General features: G+C 26.4%; 1 protein-coding gene across 8 annotated transcripts in view; it reads left to right on the top strand.

Annotated features, from left to right (window-relative positions):
- LOC107448880 (endothelial transcription factor GATA-2-like) overlaps positions 1-15,869 on the top strand; it is a 304,855-nt gene that overhangs the window by 82,661 nt on the left and 206,325 nt on the right. The window contains 1 exon segment of one of the 8 annotated variants that reach the window (NM_001323818.1): positions 5,459-5,562. The exons of 5 other annotated variants lie outside the window; for them this stretch is intronic. The gene's annotated coding sequence lies outside the window, so the exon portion shown is untranslated. 8 annotated transcript variants of the gene reach the window in all.

The following is a 15,869-nucleotide window of genomic DNA, read 5'->3' as shown; positions in this document are numbered from 1 at the left end:
CTACGCAATCTTATATGGTTTGCTTCGCAAACCAAGCTCGCTTCGCTCGCTACTAACTTAGGTACATTGCAAATACACAAAATTCTAAGAATTCAAAACTATCATTCAAATCCATATAACAACATTTTTTTTTAAAAAAAATTACATCTTTTTAGTAAATACTAAGTCTTTAAAATAAATTTGAATTCAAATAAATGACATGTAATTCATTAAATCTATTAGAAATGTGCTATAGTATAAAATCTTAAAGCGTAACACCACGACTGAGACTCATTTTTCAATGAATAACTAATAACAATAATAAAACAAATCAAAAAGACCAGGACTCTCTCTATCTCTTCCTGGTGACAGGCAAACCAACGCCTGCTTATCCCGACTGGCCAGTGGACACCTGAAAAGTCTCACATTTTCTGCAAATCAAAAGATCTTTCCTCTTTGCCCTAAATGCCAACAAAACCAGGCATCACCTGAGCACATCTTGAACTGTTTAGGGCTGGACTGGAACGACATTCATTCCTCTCCCATTCTGGTTTCGGATTTTCTTAATATCAACAGATTCATTGATCTGGTCTGACCCCGTCAGACCAGATGGGAAATAGCAACAACATAAAACAAATAAATTCGTGATATAAATCAAAAATCGTCAAATAAATTCGCAATATATAAATTCGTGAAAAAAAGCTCTTTCGACAAAATACTAAAATAGAGATATATCGACAAAGACTACTCACTTCTGCCTAGCTTAAGGTTATTTCAGTTTTCGTTTTTAAAAGCGCTATATGATGAGCCATCTCAGCTAGATTTGGCATGTGACATTTTTAGCGGCAATCATTGGTCGATTTTCTAGCGTTGCCATTCGGAGAGTTGTAATGAGGCTTTTTTTTGCGGCCGGGGAATTGAAATATATATATAGATTCTTGTACGTAAATATTAAATAATTCTTTTTTCTCAAAGAATTTATAACAATTTCTCTCCCCTTTTTTTAATCTTACTTATACCTTATCTCATTGACACCTTATGTTATGTCTCTTCTTTTAGAAGTCAAATATAATTTGTTTGCTTAAATTTTTTTCATTCATTTTTAAAAACACATTTTGTACATGTCATAATAAATCACAGTTTGTTTTATATGGGGTGAATAAAAAACCTGCAAATTAAGTTGGTGAAAGTTAAAAAATAAAATATTGTATTCTAATAAAGTATTCTTCTATAAATCCAAGTCCGGAACCAATTTGAAATTAAGTACTTTCACCATCTGAAGGCACTTTCGTGTTTTGGTTGTAGTCCAAAGTCCTCGTTTTGTGCCCTCTGTTTGAAGCATTAACTTTCAAATTTTTCTGAAAATTTCAATCAATGCAGTCTATGAGATCTATTGAAACAGTCATCAACATCATTGGCATCTATAATAGTTTGAATTTTTATGTTTCTCTTAAACGAATTATAACCATTTATTCATTAATTTTTAAGTACGTACAGCTTATTTTTTTTTTTCAATTTCTACATATTACCAAAATTAATTAAGCTTCATTGGTGTCTATAATAGTATGGTTTCCTTATAAGAGTAAGTGCATTTTTTTTCAATGTTTTCTGGAACATACTAGAACTATTTTCCTTAATTAAATTATTACTTAATAACAAATTTAATCAAGCATCATGGGCTTCATTTAGAGTATGGCAGTTGTTTCCAGTTTCTATAATACAAATTAAAACTATTTATCCATTAATTTTGCTTTTTAATGCATACCTTTTTTTTAATTTCAATTACTGATGATTTTAAGTTGTCATATAGATTCCCGCTTTAAAAGCATAACTATAAACATATAACATAAAAGCATAACTATAAACGTATAACCAGGTATTCTTTGGCCAAGCATATAACAATAAACACGTGGTTGCAAATGACTTTAGGAATACTAATTTAGTGACGTAATCCGCTGATACTATCATGCCATGCTGATCAATGAGTTAATCTGATGTAAGAAATAAAATTGATTGTAAAAACCTCATTCTCAAGGAGATCTATAAGCTTGCAAATATCATTGATACAATATTTAGAATACTTGAAAGAAAGAAAATCGTTTGCAATTTCATTTTTATCAATGAGTTCTAAGATGACGAAAAAATTTCATTTTTTAAACGTCTCTTTCGAACAATCTAACGGAAATTTTTTAAATCAGGGTCTAAATTTGCCCCTTTTTACACTCTGTATAAATTTTAAGACGCTTGCTCAAACGGTTCCGGAGTTATAAGAGAGACAGGCAGAAACAGAACTCTTCATTTTATTAATACAGACAATTAAATGTCGCTTGTGTCACAATATTTATTAAATAAAATTGTATCGTCACAAGTATTATCGTTTGAGTTACTAAAAACAGAGGTGACTCCGATAAAATCCGAGTAATATTAAATTTTTAATCCAGAATTGTAGTCACATGTAATTGGAATGCTACATTAAGGTTTCGTAACTTCCAAAATGAGGCTAAAAATCATAAAAATCAAAACCGCCACTTGGCGCAAGAAAACGATCACAACCTTCCAATTACGGTTGAGAAATAAATGTTCTTTTTGAGATATAACCACCTGAAGACTAAAAGGTCTTTGGCGATTAATCCTTCAAGCCGCGCATGCGTTCTGAATGAAATGGAGATCGATGGTTCGCATTTGGAAGGGGGTTATAAAAACTAGCGTTGAATAGACTTCGAAAGCCAGTGGATTCAGAAAACATTTTTCATGTAAAGAATAGAATGAGGCGTGTTTTCTTTTTCATTTATAACTATCATGTATGTTTTATGGAACATGTTAATGGGCAGTGATGAGTAATAATGACCACGAATACTATGTACTACGTCAAAATGACGAGTAAATGTTAATGATTCTGCCATAAGAACTCATGTAAAAGTTTCGGAAGGCTTACAGATGATGTATTTCACATTTCATTCCTAATGATTTTTTTTAATATAATGTAGGCGTTTAAAGGTTCCATTTGCTGTATTGTTCACATGAAAATGTTTTATCTACTATATTAAACTAAATGAGGGTATGATCAAAACTACCTGAATACATTAAATTTTAACTGTATTTCTAGCTCTATGAGAACACCAAAATACTCGGTAATTTTTACTTTGGTAATGATTGTGGTTAAATTAAGAAAAATTGGTTTTATAATATGGGATAAACTTCGGTAATTTTGTTATGATACCTTAGGGAAGCGGCTCCCATTTTTTTTCCCGGCTATGGAACCCTAAGTGGAAACCTCTTTTAGCGGAACCCCGAGACGTAAGAGAAATTTCATTAGAAAATGTGGAAAATATTAATCAACTTAAGGCCATTACTTATTTTGAAAATATTTAATGAATAATTGAAAAATGAAATTTTTTCATTTTGACAATACTAGTCTCGAAATAAGACAGACAGTTGAATTTACAGGATTAAGGTGGAATCTAGGCTCTTTCGTAAATTGATTTTATTGCATTGCATAAACTGAAAATGAACTAAAACGGCTTTCTAGCTTAAATAAAAATAAAAAAAGGCGAAAATAAACGTTGAGAATATTTATCACATTAATATTAAATAACTAATGCAAAATTAACAATAATGTTACAGATATAAATTTTACTCCAGGGTTTCGTAATTGATGATATTGTCCTTACTCTTGGAACCCCCAACTCTTGTGAATTTTACACAGAACCAAAGAAGGCCACGGAACACCATTTGATAACTTCTACCTTAGGGTATACCATAAAAATAATTCATTTGGCTAAATTTAATTTTCAGTTTTATATTTTTACTAAATGTGTTATAATTAGAACTATAGTTTTAAAAATCAGGTGTAAACCGTTACCATATAAACGGGAAATTTACCAAATGTATGGTTTAAATAATATATTTTGGTATATATGGTTAAAATGACATATATAATGGTTTAAATAATATATTTTAGTTTCATTATATATATAGCTCTGAATTATGATTTTTTTAACCAGAAATGTCATTACCATACAGTACGGTAATTTTACCAGAATTTTTTCTACGTGTATTAATAGAGTACTTACACTGGAATCTACATCAGTATACATGAATCTGATTTTTTTAAAAAAGCCTGGTAAAAAATTGAGATCAGATAGGTTAAAAAATATCGAGTCATACTCGTAGAAAAAAAATTATTAGAATTACAGCACGGTAAGGTAATGACATTTTTGGTTAAAAAATATATATTTATCTAAACATGCAAGTTAATAAAACCTAAATATACGCGATTTAAACCATTCATTTGATAATTTTGCCAGTCATATGGTAACGGCTTACCGAAAATTTTGACTTTTAAAATAATAGTTCTTCTTACCATAAATTTAGTAAAAATACCAAACTAAAAGAGTAAATTTTACCGAATTATGGTTTTTATACTCTGCTCTAAGGTAACATGAAAAAATTATAAAATTTTTCCACATTTGCCAAATTTTAGCACACATTATACCATATTTTACAGTTAATTTTACCATAATTATGACCAAAACACTTGTTCCCATAGAGCCGGAAACACAGTAAATTTTACCATATTCTCATAGTTTTGTCCATACTTCTTTTTTCAGTGTAATAATCAGAAGAAGAAAAAGTCGAAGTAAAAGTTACAAAAATGCAGGAGCAAAAAAAAAAAAAAAAAAAAAAAAAAAAAAAATATATATATATATATATATATATATATATATATATATATATATATATATATATATATATATATATATATATATATATATATATATATATATATATATATATATATATATATATATATATATATATATATATATATATATATATATATATATATATATATATATATATATATTGGTGCTAGAAAATTATAAATCTAAAAAAAAAATTATTTAACTTCTCTCTGTTTTGACTAGATAATCTTTAAGTAACAGTTGTGCTGTCGAATATATTTATTGATGTAGTTATTTCTATCATTATTTAAAAATATTTATTCAAAAGTAAAAATGATTGATATAACATAAAGTATTGATATAAAAATACCTGTAAAAATAATTGATTTTTTAACACATTTTCTCTTTTCCAGGAAAAGGAGAAAAAGTAAATTTATACGCTTTCCAATGAATAATGCCGTTGAAATTTTAATAATATATACGAATATGAGTATAAGTATAAAAAGCACGAATGCAAGAAAAGGACTTTTAAAATTTCCAATTTAATTTCTTAAATTTTTAGCTTTAACACAATACAATTTGTGAAATGTTGAAACGTTTTATTATTTTTTAATCATTTATTTATTTAAAATTATTATTTAAAAAAATGACAAGAATTGTTTTCTGAAAATTTCACAGTAGAATTTTTTTTAAAAGAAATTTATATTTAATCTTGTGAAAAGGCTGCCAGTATTAATGAGTAGAATTAAATTTCTACAGATGAAAATGAAATCGAAGAAAACGATCATCAAAACAATACCAAAAGTAAAAATCGACCGTTCTGTAGCGCCCTCTAGTGGGAAAAGAAATCATGGAGGCAATTGCTAGAGCTGTCAGTTTTCCGTAGAACTAGAAATTGGTAAGAGATCTTCATTAAAATTCGCGCAATTTTACACTTATTATTTGAGAACCACGTGGTTTAAATTTCACCAATATTTTTCTGATTTTTTTTAAAAAGTAAAATCAGTAACAGTTTCGGAAACGTCATAAAAAGGTAAGACTTTATTTTTGCAAAAACTTATGAAATTAATATCATAAAAAAAAAGAAAAAAGAAATTCAGCTATATCACAAAAATTATTAATAATAATCTCAACAAAAGGCAATAGCAAAACGTATTCAGAACCAATTCAAAATTGCATTTTCAATAATACAAATTTTGAGTAAATAAAAATTTGAAAAATTTTCATACTGCTCTAGTTATCTTTAAAAAGAAATTGTTGCAGTTCATAAGATTTTATTTTTCTTATTTTTAAATATTTTATGTGATTAAACTTGTCTATTCCGGTTCATCAATAAAGTTATTAAAAATTTTACCGACAAATATTTTAAAAATCGAGACGATAACAATCTAATTTACTATATATTTGTAATTATTCGAAATAAAAAAAATATATTGAGAGGAAAAAAAGCAGATTTCCATTGTTGGTATAAAAATTACCATTTCATTTATACGTAACACAAAATGATTAGATATTTATTGACTAGAATTGAAAAATTAAATTGAAACAAATTTTATTGTTATTCATTTATTTAGAATAAGGATTTATATGAAAAAGTCAGTAACTGTCTGTTATTGAGATTAAGTGTAGAGTTTAACGGTGCTAGTGAAAGAATAGACTATATTACTTATCACATACCAAAGACAAACTAATAAAATTGTGTTCCAGATTATAGGACTATCTTAACCTAAGGAAAGCAAACTAAACGAGCGAGATGATGAGAGAATAATGAGAATTTATATTTTTTAAATAAATTCAAAGATACTTGCATAAATACTAAAAAAAAATTAATAAATAAATAAAAATTGATAAATAAATAAAAACTGGTTCTATACAATTTTTGCTAGAATTTGAAATTTTTTACTTTCAACGTTATAAATAAATTGTGCTATAGTTATTTTTCTACTATAAAATCTAATACATGTATGCTGATTTATTTGATTCAGTAAAAATATTTTGGTAAAAAGAAATAAATTTTAACAGTAGGAGAATAACATACAAACATTTTTACAAAGATATTTTTGCCTTTAAAAATAAAATGCATCGATTTTCAAATTTTGTGCTTATTAGACGGCAATTCCAAAATTTTATCCAATCAATAAATTTCTGTGTTCGAAAATGTCTACATTTGCCGAAATGCACGAGAAAATTCTGTAAAAATACAATTGATTCATTCTGCATTAAAATGTTTTACTTGAATTAAGTTGATACGTTATGGAAAATGCTTATTAATTGATATAATTTCAAATTGGAAGATTTGGTCTCATGATTATTGGTGTTAAACATTTTTAGGTATGAATGGACAAAGTTTATATTTTGTAAATAAATTTAGTGAATGAATAACTTAGATAACAAGTTTTTATTTATTTATTTACAATTGAAGTACTTTGAGAAATTAAGTTATAAGTGGTAATTAGGGAAAACTCCAACTTTCAAAAATATAAAAACAGCAGAAAACTGTTTAAAAGACAAGTTGCCTTACTTATATTAATAATATAATCTTATTTATAACAAATTGTCTTATTTATATTATTAATTGTCAAAAAATTTTATTTTTGTACACACAAATGATCTATCACACAAAAATCATAGCACTTTCTTATAATGTCAGTTAACACCTTTTTCTGCTAGATTTTACAATTATTTTAATATTCGATAAAGTTTCATATATTATTCCTATAACGAGTATATAGTATTCGCATTTTAAAGGATTATTTTCATAAGGTTTGATTAATTTTATTATTTTTCTGCACTTTGTTTTTATCTCAAATGATATTCTAAATCTAATAATCAATGATGACATTTTTCATCCTTCCCTTTCAACTAATTCAAGTGTTATTTCTTAGAAGTGTTGTGAATCCATAAGAGTTATTCAAGCAAGTGCTAAATTAAACTTTGTTCCGCCACCTCTAGCAATACCGATAAAGAACGTGGAAATAAAATTTCCACGTGAAGAAAAAAAGCTATTATTTTTATTTTCTAAACAATTGATTTGTATTTGTAATTGATTGAATTTGAACACAAATTATTCGTTTTATTATTTTTCAAAGTTACACAATCACGGCATTGTTTGTGTTAATAATAATATGCAAAAATTAAGATTTATTCAATGATTTTAATGTGTGTCCATGATTTTAATGCGTTCAACAAACTTTACAAACGTGTATTAACGTATATTTACTTTGAGTGTCCTTAATTTAAACAATGATCTTACTTGAAACGATTTATGATTATTTTACATTTTGTTGAAATTATTTAATTTCCCCACCTTCTTCTTTTTCTATTATATCCTTTAATGTTGTAATTTTTTAGTTCACGTTTCTGATTTTTACCAACCTTTACATACTTCAACATTACTATCCATAGTGCGTCATTCCTCATAAGTAATAATTTTTTTTTCTCTATTAGAAAATTTTATCTTTTATTTTATAACCGTCTTTGAACAACCAACTCAATTTTGAGTTCACGACTATTAATGTTCAACTTCGTAGTCTTGTCATTTTGAACCCTATCCAGAAGACAAAGGAGCTCCTGAATGGAGTATTAGGGGAAAGGTGACTTTGTAGAGGATGTCTTTGTTTTGATGGAACTAACCCACATTTGCGTTACATGGAGAGGAAAGTCACGAAAATACCAACGGTTAGACAGAAGACAAGGGGTCTCTAACCCATGATCCGTCTATAACTGAGGATATTTTCGGTCAGCAGTGTAGTTGATGCGAGTCAGGTGCGGAATTGAAATTTCAGCAATTTCTGGGATCGAACCCGAGTCAACTAGTTCGGAGGCGAACGCTCTACGCTCTGAGCCACCACGGTTCTTATAAGAAAATTGGAAAACTTCCTTCCTCTGATGGGCGGATATTCTTATTTATTTACACATTTGTTACGTTTTCGTACAGGTTATTCAAGCAGATTCTTTTCAAATATGGATATTTCCTTTTTATTGTGGCTTCAAAAAATTACTCGTAAAAGCATTAGCAAAAAGTCTTTAAGAATTGAAGTTCGAGAAAGAATTTTAAATTCTCCTGAAGTTAGGAACAAAAAATTTCCATTTTTTTTCCCTCCATTTTTTCATCAAAAATATTTCGCGACATCAATGGTCCCCGTGAAGTTAATTTGGAGAATTAAGGTGTTTTTTTTCTTCCTGTTATCAGCTTAGAAAATGCATAAGGAATTCAGTTTTTTTCGTAATATAGAAAAATTCGTATTATCGAAGTTTGTAACATCAAATTTCGTTTACTAAATGTTTTAAATTATTTGTATATTTCAAAATACATTCACTCTTTTCTGCGAGATTGTACTGAATAGAAAGTTAAATCTTTAATTTGAGTATGACGGTCAACCTGACTGTATTTTTTTAAATTTGGTTCAATCAAAAAACTTTTGAAAACCATTCTATATTTTTTTGTACTTAAACTTAGTAATGCTTGTTCAGTAATGATTACCTTTAAATTTTACATCATAACCTTATTTCAATTTTTTTTAAAAATTAAATATCCTTATTCAAATTTTTTTTTTAAAAAATAAGCATTTAAATTTCAAGTACAATTAGAAACGAAAAAGTTAAGTATGCGTTTTTCATCTTTTCTAACTACTTTCTTTAAGCAAACCGGTAAGGGAAGGAAAAAAACAAAACAAAATCCCAATAAAAAAGGATTAAAAGACGAATGCTATTAAAAAAAGAAATTATATTCGTATTTAAATGAATTTTAGAAAATAAAATCTCAAAAGATTTTAATAAAACTAAAAACAAATTTTGCTTTGCCCATAAATAATTAGTGTACAGAAAAGTATTCACTCTAGCCTGATTAAATAGGGATGGGGATCCACACAAAAATAAAAACGAAAACTATTTGTTATAATTTAAGAAAATTTTAAAATTAATAAAACACTCACATGTCAGTTGCAGAATAAAAATATTTTAAACAAAACCGGATACTAGTTTTAAGGGATTTCTGATGAATTTCATTACTAAAACCTTCTCAAAAGCACAGAAAATTTCATTTTTATAATCTGAAGTTTTTAAAAAAGCTTTTTTTAAGCGATAGTTAACACTTAAATAATTTTTTTATGAAAGTAATGAAGTTTGAACATTCCAATTCCTTTATTAGTTGAATGTTTTATTATAACAAATGACTAATACATTGAACACTACAGTGTATTAATGTTCATGTTTTATTGTACATGACTAATAAATTGAACACTGCAAATATATTTTATAATTCAAGGGTTTTTCTACACTTTTTTTAATAAAAAAATTAAATTTAATAATATTAAATGTTTGTAAAGAATTATTAACCAGAATTTCAAGACTTTCATCAGTTCTAGACTTGCAAATATCCATGTCATACTTCTGTTGAAAGCGTTCGTGTCAATAAATAAGTGAATTAAACACAAAAACTATTAAAAAAAATTATAATGAACAGTTATTTTTATTTTTATCCTCTTAAAAATGTAATGTTTTTTTTTTCCAGAACAACTCATCAAGGCTTGTGGTTAAAATATGTATGAAATATTTTTTACTTAATTGTCTTTAAAAAAATTTAAATACAACTTTTAAGTAGTTAAGGAGAAATAAAAATATAAAAATATGATTTTCATTGAAGAAAATATTTTGAAATTGTTATAATTCTCGCAAATTTCTTTTAAGCTGATATTTTTCAATTTAATTTCTAGATGAAATTTAACTTATGTTATAGTTACGGGAAAAATTTACACTCTTAAAAGCTTTTAGTCCTTATTGAAATAAATGATGAAAAACACATTTTTAAGAGAAATTATTTTCAGCTAAATAATTTTTAAAAAGATGCTCAAAATTTTTATAGTTTGTTTGAAAAATTTGGAAAAAACTTTATAGTTTGAAAATAACCTTTTAGCAGTGGTGACAGGATGCATAAAAGTTAATAGTTTCATAGAAGGATACCACTCCCTAATTCTTGCTTAAAAATAACAAAATTTTTGACAATTGTTTTCATTTTAAATAAATATCAAAATTTTAATATTTAGAACTAAATAACTCAAACCTAAGTATGTCATGGCAATCAAAATTAGTTGCTCTTCTTAAAAATAGTCTAATAATGTATAATTATCGTATCATTTTTTAAAAAATATTTTCAATGAGAAACTGCGATACCTACACAATAAATCCTTGTCTATCATACTGTTACAATATTTGCAAAATTTTGATTTTTTTTTTCCTTCAAGTTTTTGACTCTGCAAATTCTGAATTCGATTCAGACAAAAATTACATAATTATTCAAAGAAAAGAAGTTAAGGGTCTGATTCCATAGCTTGTAATTTTTTTAAGAATTAATTGATAGTTTTAAAAATATTATTAAACTTTACTTAATGTATTTAAATTTTTTGGTTTTTCCCAATGAAAACAATCGCAATAACATTAACCATAAACTTGTATCAAACCTAAAACTGAATTATGCTCAGAAGAAAAGTATGACAGCTACCAGAATATGGTAAAATTAACCATGTTTCTGGCTCTATGGAAGCACCAAAAAGTTCAGTAATTTTTATTGAAGCGCTTTGGTAATAATTTTGGCAAAATTAACATTCAAAATTGGTTTCATAATATGTGAGAAAATTTCGTATAGTAAAATTTTGTATTTATCGTGATGCGTTAGGGCAAAGCATGAAAAATATTGTTTCGGTTAAATTTACTTTTCAGCTTTGTAATTTTACTGAATGTGTCATAACTATAACTTCGAAAACCAAAATTTAATATCAATCGATAACATATGAACAGAAAAATTATCAAATGAATGGTGTAAATACGTAAATATATATTATTATGTTAACCAAAATTATTTTCTAACCAGAAATATTATTACCATAGAATACGGTATTACACCACAGTACTATACGGTTAAAATTTCTCTCAATGAACGAGTGGGAATTGCATACATATTTATTATTTTTTGTTTATTTAAATCTTACTAATCAATAAAGGATAATGTCAATTATAAAACTAACTGTCTGAAACTCAAATCAAACTTAAAATAAAATCAAGCAATAGAGTCATCACTTTATAACATTAGAAATCAAATGCTTGAAATGGAAAACCACAAATTCATGATCAACAGCATGATTTGCTTAAGGTTTTCTGTTTTCTTTTTGCATTAAAATAATATTTTCAATAAAACATTTTAAAATGCACATTATCCTGTAATAGTTTATAAGACTCTTTTGAGCTACACCTTATCTTGCATTAGGTTTCTAAATCATGTGCAATTAAAATATATATTATCTTTAGTCGGAAAATATTGCTCTCCTTGCATAAAAATTGGAAAAATAATTTTAAATCTCTCTACGTAAAAAATATTCTATAAAAAATCATGATGAATAGATAAAAATATTAAACATATAATAATTAGTTAATTTATTTTTAATTTGATTTAACTATGGAGTAAAAAAGTTTTAAGGGCTTCTTATGGCAAAAATTCCAAATGTTTATACAATTATATTTTTTGTGTGAGTTCGTTATAGAATAACAAGTACACACAATCCAATCCAATTATTTAATGGAGCAATATTCATCACTTTCTGAAAGTTATTTAAAAGGTATGAAAAATAAAAGAAAGCAAATTTTAAAATTTTAGTAAAATTTAAAATAAAATATTTCAAGCAAACATGATATTTTTAAGTAAATTATTCTTTATGAAATCCTTTGCAAAATTTTTAGAATAGCCAGAAATACGTTAAACTTTACCATATTCTGGTAGTTTTGACTATACTTTTCTCTGTGCACGAAGATTGACAAAATAATTGCTCTTTGATATATTGCTAAATCAGCCTTGAATTAAATTAATTGAATCATAAATAACTTTTTGCGTAAATAATGAACTTGACAAAAGAATTGTTTCGTCAAGGAAGTTATATTGTCATTAAATATTGTGAAATCATTTTATTACTTTTTTCTTTTCATGATATTTTTAGTAAACATAAGGAGAAGATGGAAAAAAAATAACTTATCGATAACATCGATCACGTGATTTTAGAAATTGGTAATAAATGACACTCTGACTGCCAGTTGAAAAAATAATGCCAATATCTACCGTTTTACGCTATTTCTGTAGGTCTTTAAATAAGTAATAAAGTAACTAACATGTACAGTGAAGAGAAGTTACAAATCGTGCAAAATATTTTTGATTCAGTTATTTTTTTCTGCATGAAATCCATAGAATCCAAGCTAATTACCTATAGGACGTTCTTCTCTTAGAAAAGATGGGGCATAAAATCTTTTTTACAAGATTTGTGAAAGTTAAGATTGCGACTTCTTGAGTTTGTTGTTTGAAGAATATAATTTCAAACTTTTAATGATCGACTCTCATATTTGTGGATAGGCCAGTAAAACACGCTTAGTTCAAAGCATTTCTTTGCAAAAAACATTTTCCAAAATCCTGCCTTTAGCAATTTTTTAACTTATGCTAAAGAGTTTATTTTGTTCACTAATGAAAAATATTTTTTCATATCATAAATAGTTGTATAATTTTTCTTTTGTTAAAAAATTTTACTAACGATAATTTTCTTCATAAGGTTTCACGGCATGAAAAATAATTTACAATTCCTCATTGACGTAAAATTTTTTAAAATCTTTTTTATAATGTCCTGCAATCTGGATTTTTTGATATTTGCATTGAAAATTCAATTGCTTACAAGCTACAATCTTCGCTTTGTCATATTTACATTGTATCTTCAGAGGCTGTTTGCATATTGCAATCCTGGCTCTTTTATATTTACTGTGAGCTGTTGTTTACTTATTGCAATCCTGGATCTTTAATGTTTAAAGTGAAACTTCAGTTCTTAAGTTTCAAATTCTAATATTTCCAATATTTTAAATATTTACTTTGTAACTTCATTTGTTTGCAGTTTACAACCCTGTTTTTTTAATACTTGCATGGAAATTTCAGTAATTTGCAAGCGACAATTCTGATTTCTTAAAATTTACTCTAAGACTTCAACTGTTTGCAAGTTGCCTTTTATTGTTTCACTAAAATTTAAATGAATAAGTATTCTAAGAGTATCAATCAAATATTATTTACATCAAATATTATTACGCACATCTTTTAAAAATAATTTCAATTATTTTTTGTAATATTTTATATCTATATTGATGCTACCAAAAGTTTTTACAAAAATAAATAAATAAATAAATAATCTTAATACAGATACACGCTTAATATCTTGAGGATTTTTTTTTCAGTCTCTGTGTGATTGCTCAAGTAAAATTTTAATTAAAAATAGAGCAGAAATGAAGTAAACTTCCGATAAATTTAGCTATTGATTTAAATACACAATAAGATAAACCCTGTGCAAGTTTTAAAAAAAGCATTAAGTATGAACACAAAAATGAAAAACAGACATTTAATATTAAATGGAATTTCAAAATTAAAATTCTAATAATAAGGTATCAAATGCAAAAAAATTAAAATTTAAAATGTATGAATTTGTCAAATTTTTTCCGTTTAATTTTTTTGAAAGTTAAAATTCCCAAAAAATATAAATAAATTCAAGGTAATTAAAATTTGTATAATCATAAAAAAATAATAATCGTATAAAAATATCATGTTAAACCGCTATTTTGGTATTGATACTTCAAACAGTTTTTCACAGAATTCAATCAATTTGTTTTAAGGGTAAAACCCTAAAGAAGAAATATTTTTAAGAATATTAGATGATTATTTTGATAGTAAAATCATTCATTTTAAGTTATTTTAATTATAAACTCTTTAGATTTAATCTGTAATAAAGAAAATGGTGTTTCCTTTTTGGAAATGCTTTTTTAATTTAATTGATATATATATATATATATTCGTTTAATCATTACTGATATTTTTATACAGCTGTTTATTTGATAGCAACAAAATAAAGAGTTGAATGAGTTAGTTGTATAATTTCAGATTACGTTAATACAACGAAATAAACACATTCTATTAGGAATGAAAATGAGCAATTCAGATTAAATCGTTTTGGACGACTATAAAGTAAAAGGTTTTAAGGACCTCTTATGGCAGAAATTCCAAATGTTTATGCAATTATATTTTTTGCGTGATTTCGTTAAGGAAAAAAGAATAATATGCTTATTATTAAAAAAATAATTTGTAATTGCATATTTTCCAGTTTATATGCTAATCTATCTAACAAAGTTTAAAAAAAAAATAGCATCTTATTAACGTTTGATAATAATCAGAAAAATTAAAATAATTGTAATTTTTTCACCTTTTGAATTTATAAGTAAGCGCAATATTTTTTCTTAAATTCGCTTTTATAGTTTTCAGAAATATAACGAAATAGTGATAAAATAAAATTAAGATTGAGGAGTTATTTTCGTTGCTGACATTTTAATACAACTGTTCATTTGATGGCAACCAAATAAAGAGTTGAATGAGTTAGTTGCATAATTTCAGATTACGATAATACAAAGAGAGAGAAAAAATCACATTCTATTAGGAAAGGAAATGAGCAATTCAGATTAAATCGTTTTGAACGAAAGGAATTAATAAAAAAGGGCAATAAAACATGTCGATTTCCGTTAGCGGACAACTAAGAGGGACAGAGACTACACACGTCCAAAAACCTAATCGAAGTCGTATCCCTGTTATTACAAACAAATGGAGGCTTTATCGAAGATATCAAGAACGATATAAAATGTCATCTCATCTACTCAAAACCTGGCTGACGATTGTCGATGGGCCATTATCGCCAACCGGCGATACAATTGATTCGGGCGGTTTCAGTTGCTTACGTCCATCTGATACGATTTCCAGGAACGACGCAATGCCTTATTTTATTATTTTCATTTGATTCTATCTTCCCTCTATTCTTGACGCTTAGAGATAGCATCTACCGCTAACTAATACCTCCCCGAATACCTCGACAATATCTCTCCAAAGTATGACTATTAATAAATAGTTTATTAGAGTTACGATAGGGAATTATAATGTAACGCTTTGGTAGATGTATTTATCGATGTTGCTCATCCATTGGTTTTGAAACAATATCTTTTTTTTTTTTAATGAGTGTTGGTTTTGTGATTTGCTCTTGCGCATTAGCTTTGATTTGATTGTTAGTTCGGTGATAAAATATATTTACGGGGTTGTAAACAGATGTAATTAGAGATGTTGTGTTTTATTGGTGTTAGAATTGGAGTCGTTTA

This window comes from Parasteatoda tepidariorum, chromosome 2 (assembly GCF_982258835.1).
Source record: "Parasteatoda tepidariorum strain Cologne lab strain chromosome 2, Ptep-v5.0, whole genome shotgun sequence".
Lineage (NCBI taxonomy): Eukaryota > Metazoa > Arthropoda > Arachnida > Araneae > Theridiidae > Parasteatoda > Parasteatoda tepidariorum.
This window is presented reverse-complemented; position numbering and strand designations above follow the sequence as displayed.